The sequence below is a fragment of the Halichoerus grypus genome, chromosome 4 (assembly GCF_964656455.1).
Source record: "Halichoerus grypus chromosome 4, mHalGry1.hap1.1, whole genome shotgun sequence".
Classification (NCBI taxonomy): Eukaryota; Metazoa; Chordata; class Mammalia; order Carnivora; family Phocidae; genus Halichoerus; species Halichoerus grypus.
This window is the reverse complement of record NC_135715.1, coordinates 49,646,259-49,665,607: the sequence shown is the minus strand read 5'-3', so window position 1 is coordinate 49,665,607 and position 19,349 is coordinate 49,646,259. Positions and strand designations below refer to the sequence as shown.

At 35.3% G+C, this 19,349-nt stretch overlaps 2 long non-coding RNA genes across 2 annotated transcripts in view; one reads left to right on the top strand and one right to left on the bottom strand.

Annotated features, from left to right (window-relative positions):
• LOC118521009 (uncharacterized) overlaps nt 1-19,349 on the bottom strand; it is a 119,715-nt gene that overhangs the window by 7,560 nt on the left and 92,806 nt on the right. The gene's annotated exons all lie outside the window — the stretch shown is intronic.
• The window catches only part of LOC118521007 (uncharacterized), a 499,349-nt gene that overhangs the window by 446,605 nt on the left and 33,395 nt on the right, over nt 1-19,349 (top strand). The window contains exon 2 of the long non-coding RNA XR_004909925.2: nt 14,117-14,164. This is a non-coding gene — a long non-coding RNA (uncharacterized LOC118521007). The remainder of the gene's footprint in view (nt 1-14,116; nt 14,165-19,349) is intronic.

The window sequence follows — 19,349 nt, the reverse complement described above, 5'->3', positions numbered from 1 at the left end:
CTAAAAGATCTTAGCCCTTTATGGTTTTGAATGTGTCCATGTTTTCCAAGTGACATGCCTCCTGCCAGGCACCTTCCCTTAACATTCTGCGCATTGACATCCTAATGTAACATCCTCTGCCTGACTTTTATCTCATCCTTCAAAGGAATTTTTCTTGACCTTCCCAAGCAGGTTAAGTACAAACCACGTCTTCTTACTTAGCACTTTCATACTTGTCACATTGATTTCTACTTTTATATGCTTTTCCCTCCATTAAATTATGAGCCCCGGCACACACAAACTCTTTTTTGTCTCAGTAGCCACTAGTTATGATTGGTACATAGTAGGCACTGAATAAATATTTGGAGGGACAAACGAATGATAAGTTTCTACTGTACTGTGTGTTATATCCCAGAGCTACAAGAGCATTTTTTTCCTTAGTGATAGTTAATACCCTCACCTTCATATCTAATTTATTCATGTTTGTGTTCAACACACAGTTGGAAATAATATATAGGCATTATACACACCATCATCTATAGTGGTAGTATTTCTGATCTTAGACAAAGAAAACTGGAGCTCATTACTGTCATCATCAGCTATGGTACTTTGGGTAGGGCACTGAACATTCTGAGCTTATGTTTCTGCATCTATCAATAGGATGATAATAGTATTCTCCATCATGGTTCTGAGGATGGAAAAGATAATTCTGATAATGGCTTTTACATCACATCATGAAATATAAACCATCATGATTATTACATTTCTGTTTATATTCAACCCTAAGTATCACCAAGTAAAACATTGTTAAAAGCCTCAAGGATCAGGATCTGCCTTGGAATTTATATGAAATATTATTCCCAATAATTACCTATTTGCCCTTCATTCTTAACTGTTTTACTGGATTATTATAATTGCTGCAACAGCGACACATTTTCATAGTATTGTCTATTTCTGCCTTTGGTTCTGAACCTCTAATAACAAATGTAGAATTAAGTTTCAAAATAATTTTCTAGTTAAATAGAACTCAGGGACTAATCATGGTTCTTTAGTTTTTATGAGAATGATTGGTCTTTAGATAGAGATGTGTTAAACGATCAGTTTACAGTGAACATATTTACCAGGGATTGGATATGCATGCCAGGCTTCTTTTCTAGGTATTCACTTTGCCAGCAGAATAATGATTCTGTCTTTCTCTTGCTTGAAGGAATATGGCTATGCCTCTAGCTGATTCATGCTGTTTAACTCTGCATATCTACTATCTGTGAAAGACAGTTTGGTCTCCAGAATGTTAACTCACATTTACAATGTTTGCAGGAGCTTGCAGTGCAGGAGTGAATCTTTAAAGTGACTTACTGCCACATTCACCACCCATCCTATTTAATAAAATGGTACAGTGGAGGTGTTTTAAAAGTCACATTTGTTCTTCAAATCAGAAGAAAACTAAAAGCAGATGGTTTAAGGAGCAGAAGGAATTGCTAGGTCATTCACATAGATCTAACAGAAAACTGTACCATACGTAGGTGTGCAAATTTTTTTTTCAGCTAACGTTCTTAATTTATATTAGCAGTACTTGGAAAGGAGATAGTAAAGTAGATCTTTTCAGATAGTGAGGCCAAATCTCGTAGTAGGACAGAATTTTTCATCTCCAAATATACCAATAACATGGTCACAGTTTAACCCTGGCTAAAAGTAACAAGAGTTTTAAATTTTTTGTTTGAAGATGAGTCTTGTAGCTATTCATATATTATAAATTTCAAAAGAATGGAGTTGGAACTGGGAAGGAAGTAGGAGAGTGGAAAAGTATAATATATTGGTCTCAGGCATAGGTATGCTTAGTACCGAGACTGAGTAATGATAAGGCCCTTGAAAGAACAGTCACTGGGAACAGCCTTTCAATAAGTCAGCTTCCATGTGGAAGACTTTCTAAAAACATATTGTCCCTGGGGAAAAAGGCCAATTCCAATCTTTTCTTTCCACGTTTGTAGACAACCCTTCTAAACTAGTCAATTTGGATCCATGAAAAGAGCTTCTAACAAATAAAATTACGTTTCTTCCATTCTGAATGTTCTATAATTGGAAATGCAATGAGTAAAATAAGTTATGGCAGTAAAAATGATATGGTCATTGAGTCAGGGGAGGGGTAACTTTATAGGTGTTCAGAAAAGGCCTATTTGAAAATGTGACAGTGGAATCTTAAAAGATGAGTAGGAGAAAGCCCTGTAGATAGGCTGTGTAAAGGTCCTGAGGGTGCAAATAATTTGCTCTGGATTTGGAATATAGTGAGAGGAAGGACAGAAATGATGAGGTGGAAGCCTGATCTTTAGGGCTTTAAAGCTATTATAACCAGTTAATTAAGAACTCTCAAAGCATAATGGATAAACATAAAACTTTTATTTAAATCTGTCACTAGATTAAACCATGTTCTGGAAAATCCATTTCTTTCTGTTCCTAAGAGGTGTCTTTCTGGTCATATTTTATTAAAATCTGTCCTGTCTACATTAAAACTTTCAGTCATACAAAGAAATGGAAAGACGTTCTGTGCTCATGGATTGGAAAAGTAACTATTGTTAAAATGTCTATACTACCCAAAGCAATCTACATATTTAATGCAATCCCTATCAAAATACCAACAGCATTTTTTCACAGAGATGAAACAAACAATCCTAAAATTTGTATGGAACCACAAAAGACCCTGAATAGCCAAACCAATCTTGAAAAAGGAAAACAAAGCTAGAGGCAACACCATTGTGGACTTCAAGTTATATTATAAAGCTGCAGTAATCAAAACAGTATGGTACTGGCACAATAGACACAAAGATCAATAAAACAGAATAGAGAACCCAGAAATAAAACCACAGTTATAGGGTCAATTAATCTTCAATGAAGCAGGAAAGAATATCCAATGGAAAAGAGATGTTCTTTTCAACAAATGGTGTTGGGAAAACAGAACAGCTATATGCAAATGAATGAAGCTGGACTACCTTCTTAGACTATATAAAAATAAATTCAAAATGTATTGAAGACCTAAATGTGAGACCTGAAACCATAAAAATCCTAAAAGAGAACACAAGCAGTAACTTCTTTGACACTGGCCATAGCAACTTCTTTCTAGCTATCTGCTGAGGCAAGGGAAACAAAAGCAAAAATAAACTATATGGACTACATCAAAATTAAAATCTTCTGCACAGCAAAGGAAATAATCAACAAATCTAAAAGGCAACCTACTGAATCAGAGAAGATATTTGCAAATGACATATCTGAAAAAGGGTTAATATCCAAGATATATAAAAACTTATAAAACTCAACACTCCAAAAATGAATAGTCCAATTAAAAAATGGGCAGAAGATATGAATAGACCTTTTTCCTAAGAAGGTGTCCAGATGACACATGAAAAAATGTTTGTCACTGATCATCAGGGAAATACAAATCAAAACTATAATGAGATATCACCTCACACCTGTCAGAATGGCTAAAATCAACACAAGAAACAACAGGTGTTTGCTAGGATGTGGAAAAAGGGGAACCTTCATGCACTGTTGGTAGGAATGCAAACTCGTGCAGCCACTGTGGAAAACAGTATGGAGGTTCCTCAAAAAGTGAAAAATAGAACTACTCTATGATCTAACAATTACAATACTAGGTGTTTACTCAAAGAATACAAAAATACTAACCCAAAGGGATACATGTTCCCCAATGTGTATAAAGTATTATCTAAAAAAATAAATAAAATAAAGTATCTACAATAGCCAAATTATGGAAACAGCCCAAGTGTCCATCAACTGATGAATGGATAAAAAAGAGGTCACACACACACACACACACACAATGGAATATGATTCAGCCTTAAACAGGAATGAAATCTGGGCGCATGGGTGGCTCAGTTGTTAAGCATCTGCCTTCGGCTCAGGTCATGATTGGGATGGAGCCCTGCATTGGGCTCCCTGCTCCGTGGGAAGCCTGCTTCTCCCTCTACCACTCCCCCTGCTTATGTTCCCTCTCTCGCTGTGTCTCTGTCAAATAAATAAATAAAATCTTTTTTAAAAAAATGAAATCTTGCTATTTTCTAGGACATGGATGGAGCTAGAGAGTATAATGCTAAATGAAATCAGTCAGAAAGACAAATACCATATGATTTCACTCATATGTGGAATTTAAGAAATAAAACAAATGAGCAAAGGGAAAAAGGAGATAAAGTCAAGCCAAGAAAAAGACTCTTAACAATAAAGAAGAAACTGATGGTTACCAGAAGGGAGGTGGGTAAGGGATGGGTGAAATAGGTGATGGGGATTAAGGAAGTGCACTTGCGATGAGCACAGTGATGTATGGAAATGTAGAATCACTATATTGTACACCTAAAACTAATATTACACTACATGTTAACTAACTGGAATTTAAATAGAAACTTAAAAAACAAACAAACAAACAAACAAAAACTCTGAACTGGGAGGAAAAAAAAACTTTCAGTCATATATTTGAACCATTTGTTTCAAAGTTCTAGCCCTTCTTTCTCCCGATGCTAGGGTGTAGGTCCTTCCCAATGTTAAGAGTAGGGAGGTAGGAGAGGAACAAGGACAAATGGTCCTTACTTTATTGCTGCATTTTGTTTATGGGCCCCTTCCTGTCAACTCTCACCGTGTCTCTGACCTACACGGCTGGCCATCAACTTCTGTGTGGCAGGCACTCATCTGCTGGCTCCCACACAGCATGTGTGACAATTCTTTGGAGGCCCTTCAGGCTCTCCCCACTGTCCAGGTGGAGCTCTGGGAGTTTTGACTCCTCCTCAGCTGCCTTTTACCACCCACACTGGCAGTGTAGCTGCCAGAAGATGAGCGTGCAGGCTCCTTGACTGCCAGCCAGCCATCACTCTGGTTATTTTCTCTACTGAGAAAGGCACAGAGGAAGGTCGGCAAGTTCACTGCCTACACAGAAATCCAACTGGGAAACAGAATGCCAATGTTGCTTTGGGGGCAGCAACATCAGTGATTATCTTGCAGTCTCCCTATCATCTCTTTGGGGAGGTGGATACCTCTCCTGGCAAGCAGAGCACTGTCTATAAAGGTCAATGATATTGGCAACCACCTTGCTTTCCTTAGCCTTTTAAATATATACATTGGGAAGAAAAATGGGGAAGTGGTGGCTGTTTTTGGCATTTTGTGGCTCTGACAAAATTCAAACCAGTAAAGTTTAATTTAATATTCAATTACACTTGAAAAATAATAGGACTTTTACGAGTTTTGGAATAATTGGCCCATGTTCAAATCCTGGCTGATGGGTTTGCTACATGTCTACTCTTATAAAAGCTAAATTTTCAGTGCTTTAAATTTTAACTTGTAAATATGGGGAAAATAATTATACTGACCTTACAGGTTTAAAAATGTGGGTAGTTTAATCCCTCTAAAGCATATACAAGAGTGCTGGCATAAAGTAAGGACTCAATGAGTCTTAGTTCTTAGTGAATACTTTTATGAGGTACTCTGATTAATAATAATTTTATGTGATCTCTCTGACTACTAAATGAAACATAGACTGGACAAAAGAGAGCAGGGCAAGGATGGAAGTGGAAAGATCTTTAAGCCATCAGATAGTGGAAACTTAAGTGAAATCTTACAGAAATTTGGAATAGAGTGGAACAGGTTGAGGTGGTGAAGTAGTAATTTTCATTATGTGTTCTAGGTATAGCTGTCAGGACTTGTTGAGGAATCTTTTATGGGGCTTGAAGAAAGGAATCAAGGATGGCTCTGACATTTTCAGCCTGAGAATCTAGAAAAACTCTTGGGTAGTTAAGGCCATGGGGTTATATGAAATCAGAAAATAAAAAGAAACAAAAATAGATCAGAATGGAAGACCCTTTATTGTCTTTATTCACAGATGATATAATGTTCTACAAGGGATTATTCAGAGACTCTACCATAATTGGATTTTAAGAAATGATGTAGATGTAAAAAATCTACATGAAGAAATAATGTTTCCTACAGGCAGAATAATGGATCCCCAAATATGTCCACACCTTAATACTGCCTATGAATATGTTGTCTTACATGGCAAAAGAGACTTTGAAGATTTGATTAAAGGACATTGAGATGATGAGATTATCTTGGTGGGCCCAATAATTTGAGTCTTTAAAATCCAGGAACCTTTTCTGGCTGGATCAAAGAGGGATCACTGATAGGAGGGTATGGCAGCATGAAAAGGATCTGATGCCCATCGCTGTTTCCAAGATGTAGAGGGCTATGTACAAGAGGACTCTCAGTGCTAAGGGTGGCCCCCATAACTAACATCCAGCAAGGAAACAGAAATCTCAGTCTTATAGCTACATGAAATTGAATTCTGACAATACCTGGATTAACAAAGAAATGGATTCCCCTGTAGAGCCTCCAGAAAGGAATGAAGCATGCCAACACCTTGTTTTTAGCTTAGTGAGACCCTTACCAGATCTACAGAAATGCAAAACAAATAATTTGTTACAACAGGAAGAGAAAATACACATACCATAAAGTTCACCCACATTAAATGTATACTTTCTGACAGTTAGTAAATTCATAGTTATGTAATCACAATCCAGTTCCATCCCAAGTAAATCCCATGTACTATTTACAGTTATTCTCAGTGCTGACTCCCACCCCAGGCAACCACTATCTGCTATGTATATGAATTTAGTTTTACTGGACATTTCATATGAATTATGTCTTTTGCATCTGACTTCTTTCATTTAGCACAATGTTTCTGAGGTTCCTTCATGTTGTCGGATATATCAATATTTTGTTCCTTTTCCTGACTGAGTAGTAGTCTATTATGTAGCTAAGCCACAATTTTATCCCTTTACCCCTACATGGATACCTGGGCTGTTCAGACTTTTACTGTTATGAATAAACCTACGAACACAAGTCTTTGTGTGGACCTAGGTTTTATTTCATGCAGACACCCAGGAGTGTAACTGTCAGGTCATAAGTTTATGTTAACTTTTTAAGAAACAATTCAAAGTGGCTATACTGTTTTACATTCTCATTAGCAATATATGAAGATTCTGGTTTCTCCATATCCCCTTGCCTACACTATTGGTTATCTTCTTTTTAACTATAGCTATTCCTGAGGGTATGAAGGGGTATTTCGTATGATTTTAATTTGCATTTCTTGATGGCTCTTGATGCTGAGCATCTTTTCATGTGCTTATTAGCCGTTCATACACCCTTTTTAGTGACATGTCTATTCAGTTTATTTGCTCATTTTTAATTGTATTGTTTTTTATTATGCTTTATGAGTTCTTTATATATTCTGGATACAAACTGTAGTGGGAAAATTGGATTTTCTCATGAAAATTATTTAGACATTTCCCTGTTATCATCCACAAATAATTAATGAAAAATGGATTATATGCCAAAGTGCAAAGGTTAAAACTATAAAACTTCTAGAAGAAAATCTTTGTGAACTCATTTTAGATGAAGAAAAAAAGAAAATATATGTAATTGAAGACATATCATATATAAAGATATATACATATATCATATATATATATATATATGCTTCACACATATTTGCTCCTAATCTGTGACTTTTCATTTTCTTAGGGGTGTCTTTTGAAGCCAAAAAGTTTGTTTTTTAATGAAGTCCAATTTATATTTAGTTTCTTCTTTTATGTACCATTATTTTGGTATCACATCTAAGAACCCTTGGCCTTTTTGGAAAAAAAAAAATCTGGGTTTTGATAGGGATTGTGTTGAACCTATAGATAAAACTGTGGAGAATTCTCATCTTAGTGATATTGATCTTTCCAATGCATGAATATGGAATGTTTCTCCATTTATTTTAGATCTTTGAAAATTTTTAGCAATGTTTTATTGTTTTCAGAGGTCTTGAACTCTATCTGATAAATGCATTTTCAAGTATTTTATTCTTTTTGATGTTATTCTGAATTAAATTTTTTTTCTTAATTGCATTTTCAGAAGTCATGCATCCTTATAAAATGGATATTTGATAATTTGTGGGAGCAGTGGGAAGAGTACAGCATTCTTGTTAGCCTCAGAGGGTATCTTTGGAAAGTTTGCCAAAATTAGATTTTAAGAGGCTGTATTTAAATTCGGATCTATACACAAAAATAACCTAAACCAGTGGTGAAGAGAAAGTAAAACTAGAAGAAAGGAAACTGTAAAATGGAGATCTTTGCAAAAAAGAAAAAAAATGGCCAAGGATAGGTGTGTTGTGAAGGACCTGATAGGGACAAATATGCTTTCCAGGAAAGCTTGTGGTGAATATCTACCTTATGCATAGTGAGCCAAAAATAAGATATACTCTTCAGAGCCTATCACCTGTCTGGCCTATTTGAGGGGGACAGGAGGTACTCACACAAATGAATGATTTAACAACAACAAAAAATTGGCATGAGGAAATATTTTTCATTTTAAGCAATATTTTTGACAAATCATCAATTTTTTTTTATATTTAGAACTTTACTAAGTGCTTCCTGTATTTCATTTAATATATAGAAATTTACAAAGGCTTGGTTTATAGCTTTAGAGTGAAGCAAAACTTAATAAATAAAAATACATTCATCTACTTTTGCTGAACACTTCCCAAATGGTATAGAGTTGTGGTGAGCATTAAATGAGGTGATACCTAGCACAGTGCAAAATAATTGACAAAAAGAAAGTCAATTAATGTTAGTTTCCTGTTTCCTTCCCTTTATCATTCATATTCAGTATTTATTTATAGAAAGTAAAATTATGCTTGACATTCAGAAAAGATGTTTCTTCTAAAGTTTTTTTTTTTATATTATGAAGGCAAAATTAGGATTAAAAAATACCAACAGCAATTTCACAGTACACATCCTACAAAAAGGACAAGAAAATGAGTCTGCAATTAGATAAAACTGCATCCCTTTTAAACAATTGTATTATTAAATATTCAAGATTATGTGCATTAGTGAGGACATAAACTTAAAGACATACCTTTTCTCAGGACTTCTGACAGTAACCATTAGAGAAACATTAAATGAAACATTGAAAGGGGAAAACAATTCAAGAAATGGACCAATTTGAGCAACTCAAAAGTACTGCTTCAGATGGCACATTTAGAGAACAAAAGACAAAAGAGAATCAGAAGGAAAAAAATCGTTTAAAGATGAAGTGGCTACTGTCCATTGATTGAGAGGTCACACTTTAAATCATTTTGACAGCTGAGAAAGGAAGAAGAATATAGTTTTCCCAGAAGGTAGTTTTTTAAAAAATTTTTAAGTAACTTAATATAAAGAAAAGGACATCGAAGCTGAACCAAAAATGACTAAGAGATTTAGTTGCAGAAGATGTGACCAAGATATGACTAAATCCAAATAAAGAACATTTAAAAACTGGATGCGAAATAGATGAAGGGAACAACTCCCTAAATTGGCATTTTCTGACTCCTTTGGAAACTAAATCTCCCTCTTGCAATATTCTGCCCTTCCATTTAGTTTCAGTATAATCTTTTTTCCAGCATGATCTGGGTTTATGACAAATTCTATTTTTTCTTAGCAGAGGCATTTATTATATATATTGCTTATGACAAATTCTCTCAAGATTTTGACTGTAAAAAACAATAGCAACACCAAAACATGCTTTGAGCCATTCTTCAATCCTCATTTTATAAATCCTAAATATATAAATACTAGCTACCAAATTTGTTGTGTATTTTGTAAAATATATTAAAGGTAAATCAATAAAATGAAGTATGATTTGCTTTTCATCTTACAGATTTGTGATCAAACAGGGTTGGCATTCATATTATAGCTTGGGAGATTTTTTTCTTGGTTTCATTTTGAAATGTTCAGTGGTCCTGCCACTTGGGCTTATGCTACATGCAGAGAAACCTGGAGAAATTAAAGAATTATCTGGATGATTCATGCAAATACCCAATTTTCATCTGAATTATACCTATGTCAATAAGCATGACTGGACGTGAGTTCAGTTTATGCTACTTAACCTCACTAATGTTCTATTCCATTATAAGCTGTGATAAAAATAAGACTGATGTAATAGTAATTCCTATGTAAATTAAATGAGATAATGCATGGAACATCTTTAGCATAGTGCCAGAAACAGTAGTCATTTGGCAAATGTTAGATGATATAGTAGTCATAGTAATAATAATAGATGTGCTATTAGTACTAGTAGTTACAGTGAGAGTACTAGTTATAGCAGTTGTAGTAGCAAATTTGGTCTGGATTATCAAAAAATATGTATATATTTTTAACTTTTATTCTTGAACCTCAGGCTGCATCAACTAATAAATGAGAATCTTTATATGTGAAGTGAGGAAATTAATCATAATAATAATGGCCTTGGCTTGCACTGTTTTTAACCTATGACTGATATTTTACATGTACTCTCTTTTATCTCCAAAAATATTCCAAGGAAGGAATATTAAAGAAATAGTTATAAGTGGCTAGTTATAAGTGACTAACACATCTGTACTGGGCTTCATTTTGAAAGGGGGATGGTACAATGTATATTGGAAACCATGGGATTATCAGGGATGGAATTGACCTCAGAGTGTCTCTTGATTCTGTCTAGGCTGTTCTTTGCTGTTACAGATATATTTCTCTTCATCAGAAGCATGTCTGTAGTCAACTGTGGCTTAATGTCTTGCAGATATCAGAACAAAAGGAGAAGGGACCCAGTCTCCTTCATCACCATGTTGAGTAAAATAGTAGAGAAAATGAGTTTGGTCCAGCCTTAGTACTATTCTCATCTCTTGGCAGCAATCATTCTTGGAGGTTGAAAGTAGGGTTGGGGTTGATTTAGCATAGCTTATGTGACATGACTACCTTGTGTCCAGGAAGATGGGATCTGTAATTTCAGGAATATAGGAAGGATTGCTAGGCACCAAGAATGGTAAAAATTACAGCATGTAATCACAAGGCCTTATTTATAGTTAGAAAATTAGGGTTCTGAGACAGTGAGTAATTTTAAACCATTAGAGTTATGGTGAGAATTTCACTGTAAACACATTGTCCACTGTGGCATATTGCTGTCATTGTTTCATGGATAGTATTTGTATAATGAGTTCAAGTAGTGGGTATTAAAAATCAGGTCCGAGAATCCATATGGGGTTCTGAAATATAAGTACTCTGTAATCCCAATTCTCTTGATAATTTGCAAACCTTCACTGAGTGCTTCAAAAAATAAAGCTTCGTCAAATCCACACTGAACTGATGTGTTTTCTTAAATGTCCTAGATTATATTCATTCAGCAAAAGCCCAGTTGCTAGTTATAATTCATTTTGTCCATCTTAAACGGTTACATGCTTAGCAGATCTTCCCATTAGTAATGCCTCTCCCAAACCTGGAGAATGTTTGCATTTTCTTTTCTATCTTTTAGAAGATTTCATTGATCTCCTGAGAGGGTGTATGTACATATATATATAACATAGCTCAATCATGATTATCTGCTATCTTAGCATTCGTGGCCATGGTTAAATAACAAGTACAGGATATTTTTTGAACTGTTTTGAAGATCCTGAAAGTGTTCAATATATATAAAATAGAATTATTTAATTCACTGAAGAGTCTGTGAAAATATCCATTCTATATCTTCTTTACTTTTTTAAAATTTTGACCCTAAAGTCATTGACTTAATCAGTTTTCTTCTTCAAATTTAACCTGGTTATTTGGTTTGGACATACATGCTCCTTTCCCAGGTGCCTTTTGAGAAATCACAACAAACTAACACAGTAATACACAATCTATTATGTCTTGCGGCATGATCAATAATATAAATGTGTCTTGATGTAATTTGCTTTTTGAGATGTTAGTGGTTACAATTTATTAAGCTATTTGTAAAGTAAGATTAAGTTCTGCTCTACCATTACCTGACTTTTCCTCCTATGTCTGCCATAAAATCCTTTTGTTGCTACTGTGTAAATTGGTGAACAATGTGTAGACTAGTGTGATCATCACCCTTTGGCTTAATTGCAAGCCCGGTGTTAAAAATGTAATTACTCTATCTTCCAAGTAGATAAAAATTTCAAATTTTGCACCATGCAAAAAAGTCCTGTTTTTAAAGGAATTCAAAAGTTGATGTTATCATAATCCTAAATAGATGAAGCAATGGTGAAGAAAACTGCAGAGCAAATACAAAATTTAATAATGGCCTTCCAACAGCTTGCCTTTCAAATTGTTAGGAATTCATTAAACAATGGTTGAGCAGCACTGACAATTAAATTACTCTCATATGAGGTATCTAGCCATATTATGAATATTGCATACTACATAGCTCACATTTCTAAAAGGATGTAGACAACAAATTGGATTTCAGATAATTAACATGAGGCTTGAATTCAATCTCCAGACACATCCTACTCTGTTTCCAAGCAAAAATAATTGGGATGTAAGTGTATAAAGAGGGTTAACATTAAAAATGTTAAAGAAAAAAAATAACATAGAGCTTGTTGCTGCATTAGGAGTTTATCACACCATAGAATATAGTAGAGAGGCAGAAACAGTAGTAGTGACCTTATGGAGTTGCAAATATTTTGTATAAATTAAGCCTTTTAATGCTCACCTTCTATGAGGTGGCTACTCTTCTTTTCCCCCACAAATGGTTAAGTAATGGATTAAATCATGCTGTTAAGTGTGCTACAGCTGGGAGTGAAACCTATAGAGTCTAAATTTATCACCACTGCTCCACTGATCTTTTAAGACACATAGAGAAGTTATCTTTCACATTTTTACTACTGGACAACTTTTTCATTCATGTTTGTGTCTGTATTTCTTCTTAAAAAACAATGAAAACATTATATTAAGAATACTTGTAAAAACTGAAAACAAAACAAAAAATACTTAAAATGAGTGCTCCATGTAGGGCTGTTTTATTCACTCACTGGGTGGAGCCCACAGGAAGTTGGAAAAATGAAGTACAGTTGGAGCAAAAGTTATGGAGAACAAAGTTGGTGCCTTTTCTTGTAGTGTGCTTCAGTTGTTTTTTGAAATAAACTTTTTAATTTTAGGATAGTTTTAGATTTACACAAAAATTGTGAAGAGAGGTTAAAGTTTCCACATACCCCAGTTTCCCCTATTACTAACAAACATCTTATGTCAGTATGGTACATTTATTACATAATTATTTAATTGACATTGATGTATTATAGTTAGCTAAAGTGTATTCCTTATTTAGACTCCCATACCTAAAGTCCTTTTTCTAGTCCAGGATCCTACCATTTAGTTTTCATGTAATTTTAGGCTCCTCAGATTTTCCTTCTTTTGATGATGACAATTTTGATAGCACTGGCTAGGTATTTTGTAAAACTCCCTCTACTGGGTTTGTCTTGTGTTTTACTTACAATTAGACTATGGTTATGGGGAACAAGACCACAGATTAAAGTAGCATTTCCATCACATTGTACTGAGAGGTGCATATATAATCAACATGATTTAACAATTGTTGAGGTTGTTCTTGCTCTTGAGGTACTGTTTGTCAGGTTTCTCCACTGTAATATTATTCTCCCCTACCCTCCTCTTCCATACTATTCTCTTTGGAAGGATGTCACTGTGCTTTTTCTGTTGGCTCTCATGTTCTTTTGACATACTTTCATCACAGTGGAGTTTTCTGAGTACTTCAAAATGCTTCAGGCTCATTTTGTATATTTGATGCCCCATCGGTTGACTTTTAATGTCGCTGCATGTTTTATGGTAGACCTTTTAAAAAACAGATTTATTGAATATAGTTTTCTCGAGCTCCTTTGTAATCTTTGTTCTCACCTTTTCTCCCCTTCTCCTTCCTCAAACACCAGTCTGCTTTCTGTCACTATGAATAGTAGTGAATTCTCTAAAAAAAAATTTTTGAGTTATATATCATATTTTTTCAATGCCTTATTTCACTTGGTACAATTTTTTTTCATCCATGTGTAGGTTGTATAATTAATTCCCTTTTATTGCTGAATAGGACTCCATTCTGCCCCCATTCATCTGTTGATGGACAGTAGAGTTGTTTCCAGATTTTGATTTTTACAAATAAAGCTGTTCTAAATGTGTGTACCTATGCTTTCATTTCTCTTGGGAAAATATAGGAGAAGGGAATGGCTGTTTTATATGATAGGTATATGTTTAACTTTTAAGAAACTGACATGCTGGATTTTTACAGTGGTGGTATCATTTTAAATTCCTAGGAGCAGTGTGTGAAAGTTCCAGCTGATCCATATTCTCACCAACACTTGGTATGTTGTCATTTTTTGTTTTAAACAAACATTTTAATACATGTGCAAATGTTATCTCATTGCATCTTAATTTGTATTTTTCTAATGAAGTGTTGAATCTTATGTATATATTTCTTATCTGAACATCTTCTTTGATAGAGTGTTCAAATATTTGACCTTTTGAAATTGTATTTTCTTATTATTGATTGTTGAGAGTTCTTCATATATCCAGGGTACAAGCCATTTATCAGCTATTGATCTGTATATATTATCTCTCAATGACTTGTCTTTTCAATTGAATTTTCAACTCTCTTAACAGTGACATGTAAAAATCAGATATTCTTTTATTAAGTCTAATTTATCAATATTTTTCTTTCATGGTTTGTGTTCTATTTAAAATTTTCCAATCCAGTGTCACAAAGATGTCTGGATTTGTTTTCTTCTACAAGTTTACAATTTTAGATTAAAAACTTTTAGGTTCATAATCCACTTTGCATTTAATTTCAGTGAAGAATATGGTTCAAGGTTTATCTTTTTGTATATGGATTTTTAATGGTCCATCACTATTCGTTAAAAAGACTATCCTTTGCTAAAAATAAATGACTCTAATTGCTGGTATACTTCTAGGCTATTAATTCTGTTCCATTGATGTATTTATCTTGATGGAAATGCCACACCATGTAGACTATATTTTAGTAAACATAATTATCTTACATGTTATTAGTAGAAAAATAGTTCAGTGTACTTATGACATTATAATCAGGATATACGTTACTATTTATTCTTGAGAGTTTAATATTATAATAGTAGAACTCAATGTCTATGTAAACCTTTGAAGTATTATAGAAGAAACTATAAATATCTAGTTGAAATATTTACTATAGTTAGCCATTTTATTAGGTTTTAAGTTGTAATATTAAAAGATAAGATATACATGAAGCACATGTGATAAATTGGAATCTTACACTATTTTTATGACCTATTGTAAAGACTGGGCTCTGGAACCATTCATTTCACTAATTCAACTACCACTTAGAGAACACTATGGTATTCCAGCCACTGAATTAAGAGTCTGGGGAGATATATGTGTGTGTGTGTGTATATATGCTCATACATATGTGTATGTATACACATACACATATATATATACATGTCACAGAGTCTACCTTTCAGAAGTTCACAATAGACAGAAAAAGACAGATATATGTGACATACTATTACAATATTATGTCTGTTTTCATTAAAAACTATGTTAACCTCCTAAAAAAGAAATTTGATCATGGCATTCATAGGATAAAAAAATATTTCAACAATTTTCTTCCTTTACAGGATAATATTATAACTACTTAACTCTAGTGGCCATGAGTATGTTTTCAGGCTGATCTGTGTTTGCATCATTCCTCCTATATTCTCTACATCTAGGCATTTGTATTCTCTGTATTGCTCTATTCTGTTTTACTCAAATTGAAAGTATTAGGGGCCATCAAAATTATGAGAATTATATCTAGGATTGATCAACAAATTTCAAATGAAAAATTAGTTATATCTCCAGAGAACTATAACCTTCAACTTAAAGGCTTTGAGTTTTTTTTATTAAGCCAATCTGACTTCCCCTGATTTGAGTCTGGATACTTCCATACAGATTATACTACATGTTATAGTTCAATTACATTAAATATAGTAATCAGCAGTCCTCACGGTTTGGTAAAATCAAAGCAAAATGCAAAAAATCTACAAGACATGACTAAAATTTGTGTTGGTCTGAAAATGACTGTAGGTCATCCTAATTCAAATTATATAGAAAAGATAAAGCTGTATAGCAGCATCTTTTCTATGTTTAACAACATAAAGTAAAAAGACTCCAACATTAAAATAGGGCACTATGAGAAAGAACATACAAATATACAACTTCTAGAATTCAAAAAAATAATAATGTATTCCTTTAAAACTAAGTAAATGAAATAAACATACTAGGAACAATTGAAAATAGAATTAGTTCGGGAAAATTGCCAAATAAAAGATGTTTGTTGGAAATATAAAAGAAATGCTAAGAGAAATAAAGGAAAAATTGAAGTGAGTTATGTTTGATAATGTTTACATAACCCATAATGAGAAAAAAATAGGGGAGAGGCAATATTAAAAGAGAAATTGGCAAAATGTGTTCCAGAATTGTAAAAAGGCTTAAATCATCAAAATCAGGACACAAAGTGAGGACTAAGACTAAAGACAAATTCCTCAAAGAAATAAGAAAGCTTACCTACAATAGTCAATAACCACTGTACTACACTGACATCTAGCTAGTCACAGCAATAATAAAATCCAGATGATAATGTAGTACAATAGCGGTCAGCTAAAACTTTTAACACATTAATAGTGTAGGTTAAATATATTTTTAGACAAGATTTGAACCTTTATCTTTAACAAGCCCTCAATGTAGGAGATAAAATAACATATACTTTAGAAAGAAGAAAATTAAACTTTGAAGAATGGAGTGAAATGCAAGAAGTCGTGATCAAAGTGGGACTTGGATAAATTTAAATAAGTATTTCCTAGAAATACAGTAGTAATTATAATAGCAAATGTTTGGAGTATAAGACAAGATAGAAATATTTTATTGAGTTAACATCAGAGAAAGAGGGCATCCTTTTATTAAATTTTGACTGTATAGGAGGGGGAAAAAGATGGCAGAGGAGTAGGGGACCCTATTCCAACAGGTCCCCATAATTGACCTGGATATCTACCAGGCCACTCCAAACACCCATGAAAACAGCCTGAGATGTAAGAAGATAGATCTGGGTTTCTACAAACAGAATATCACAGGCAGTTGGTTTCGAGGAAGCGGGGAGCCATGATTCTGTGGGCAGATTTCGGAGGATAAACGGAATGGGGAGGGAGCTGAGCCATGGGGATCCTACACTACCAGTGAGTGATAGCCTCCTGCGCTGGGGACTGGGCACAGACTCGCAGACCGGTAGCGACGGGGAAAGGACTTTAGGGCAGCCCCCCAGATGGAAACCTGGAGCAGCAGGGCCAAGCCTGCAAACTGGGGATGGCTGGTGGTTTTAGAAGCAAAAAGGGCAGAGACGTGCCCCGACCAGGAGGTGAGGACTGGGAGTGCTGCTGAGGGGCGCACAACCCAGGACGGTGCAGTTTATAGCAGCACAGACAGAAACGGAGATAGTGTGGCCTGGAGAGCTCACTGAAGAACAGACCGTGATCTCTCTGCTCTGAGGCAGAGGGTTGGAAATGGTCTCTTCTGCTCTGACTCTTGGAAGAGATGCAGAAAGCCGCCAGAGAACAAAAGCCCCCCCAAAACCGGTTTTCACTGAGCCCATCCCCCACAACAGGGGGCAGGGCAACTCTGTCCAAACAGGGTTGCCTGAGTAACAGTGTGGCAGGCCCCTCCCACAGAAGACAGTCTGGGAAAACAAGAGGCCAGCAACCTTCAGGTCCCTAGAACACAGGTGCATCATGGGGCGCCTGGGTGGCTCAGTCGTTAAGCGTCTGCCTTCGGCTCAGGTCATGATCCCAGGGTCCTGGGATCGAGCCCCGCGTCGGGCTCCCTGCTCGACAGGAAGCCTGCTTCTCCCTCTCCCACTCCCCCTGCTTGTGTTCCCTCTCTCTGTCAAATAAATAAATAAAATATTTAAAAAAAAAAAAGAAAACAGGTGCATCTTGCTTGTGTTGTGGTCAATAATTTGGACTCTATACATTCCCTCAACCACCCCTCAACAGAATGACTAGGAGGAGGAACCCCCAAAATAAGAAAGACTCAGAGACTATGTGACTTATGCCACAGATTTACAAACGGATTCAGATATAACTAAGATGTCGGAGATGGAATTCAGGCTAGCAATTGTGAAGACAATAGCTAGAATGGAGAAATCAATGGCAACAAAGAGTCTCTAAGGGCAGAAATGGAAAGCTGAATTGGCAGAATTTAAAAATGCTACCAATGAGATCCAATCTAATCTAAATAATCTAACAGGGTAAGCAGGGCAGAATAACGAATTAGTGACCTAGAAGACCAATTAATAGACAAAAAGGGAAAAGAGGAGGCCAGGGAAAACAACTCAGAATCCATGAAAATAGAATCAGAGAAATAAGTGACACCATGAAACGTTCCAATGTCAGAATTATTGGAATCCCTGAGGGGTTGGAGAGGACTAGAAGATATATTTGAGCAAATTGTTGCTGAGAATTTCCCTGATCTGGGGAGTGAAACAAACATTCGTGTCCTAGAGGCAGAGAGGACCCCTCCCAAGATCAAGGAAAACAGGCCAACACCCGGGCATGTAATAGTAAAACTTGCAAATCTTAGAACCAAGGAAACCATCTTAAGGGCAGTAAGGGAGAAGAGATTACTTACGTACAGAGGGAGGAACATCAGAATAACGTCAAACCTATCCACAGAGACCTGGCAAGCCAGAAAGGCCTGGCAAGACATATTCAGGGTACTAAATGAGAAGAACATGCAGCCAAGAATACTTTATCTGGCAAGGCTGTCATTTAGAATGGATGGAGAGATGCAGAGCTTCCAAGACTGGCAGAAACTGAAAGAATATGTGACCACTAAGCCAGCCCTGCCAGACATATTAAGGGGGGTTCTGTAAAAGGAGAAAGACCCCAAGAGTGATATAGAGAATTTACAGGGACAATCTATAAAAACAAGGTCTTCACAGGCAACATGATGACAATAGATTCATATCTTTCAATAATCACTCTCAATGTGAATGGCCTAAATGCTCCCATAAAACGGCACAGAGTTGCAGATTGGATAAAAAGACAGGACCCATCCATATGCTGTCTACAAGAGACTCATTTTGAACCTAAAGATACATCCAGACTGAAAGCGAAAGGATGGAGATCCATCTTCCATGCCAACGGACCTCAAAAGAAAGCTGGGGTAGAAATTCTTATATCAGACAAATTAGATTTTAAACTAAAGACTGTAGTTAGAGACACAGAAGGACACTATATCATTCTTAAAGGGTCTATCCAACAAGAAGATCTAACAGTTGTAAATATCTATGCCCCCAACATGGGAGCAGCCATCTACATAAGCCAACTGTTAACCAAAATAAAGAGTCATATTGATAACAATACGTTAATTGTAGGAGACCTCAATACTCCACTCTCAGCAATAGAGAAATCATCTAAGCAACAAAGAAACAAGAGCTTTGAATAACACACTGGACCAGATGAA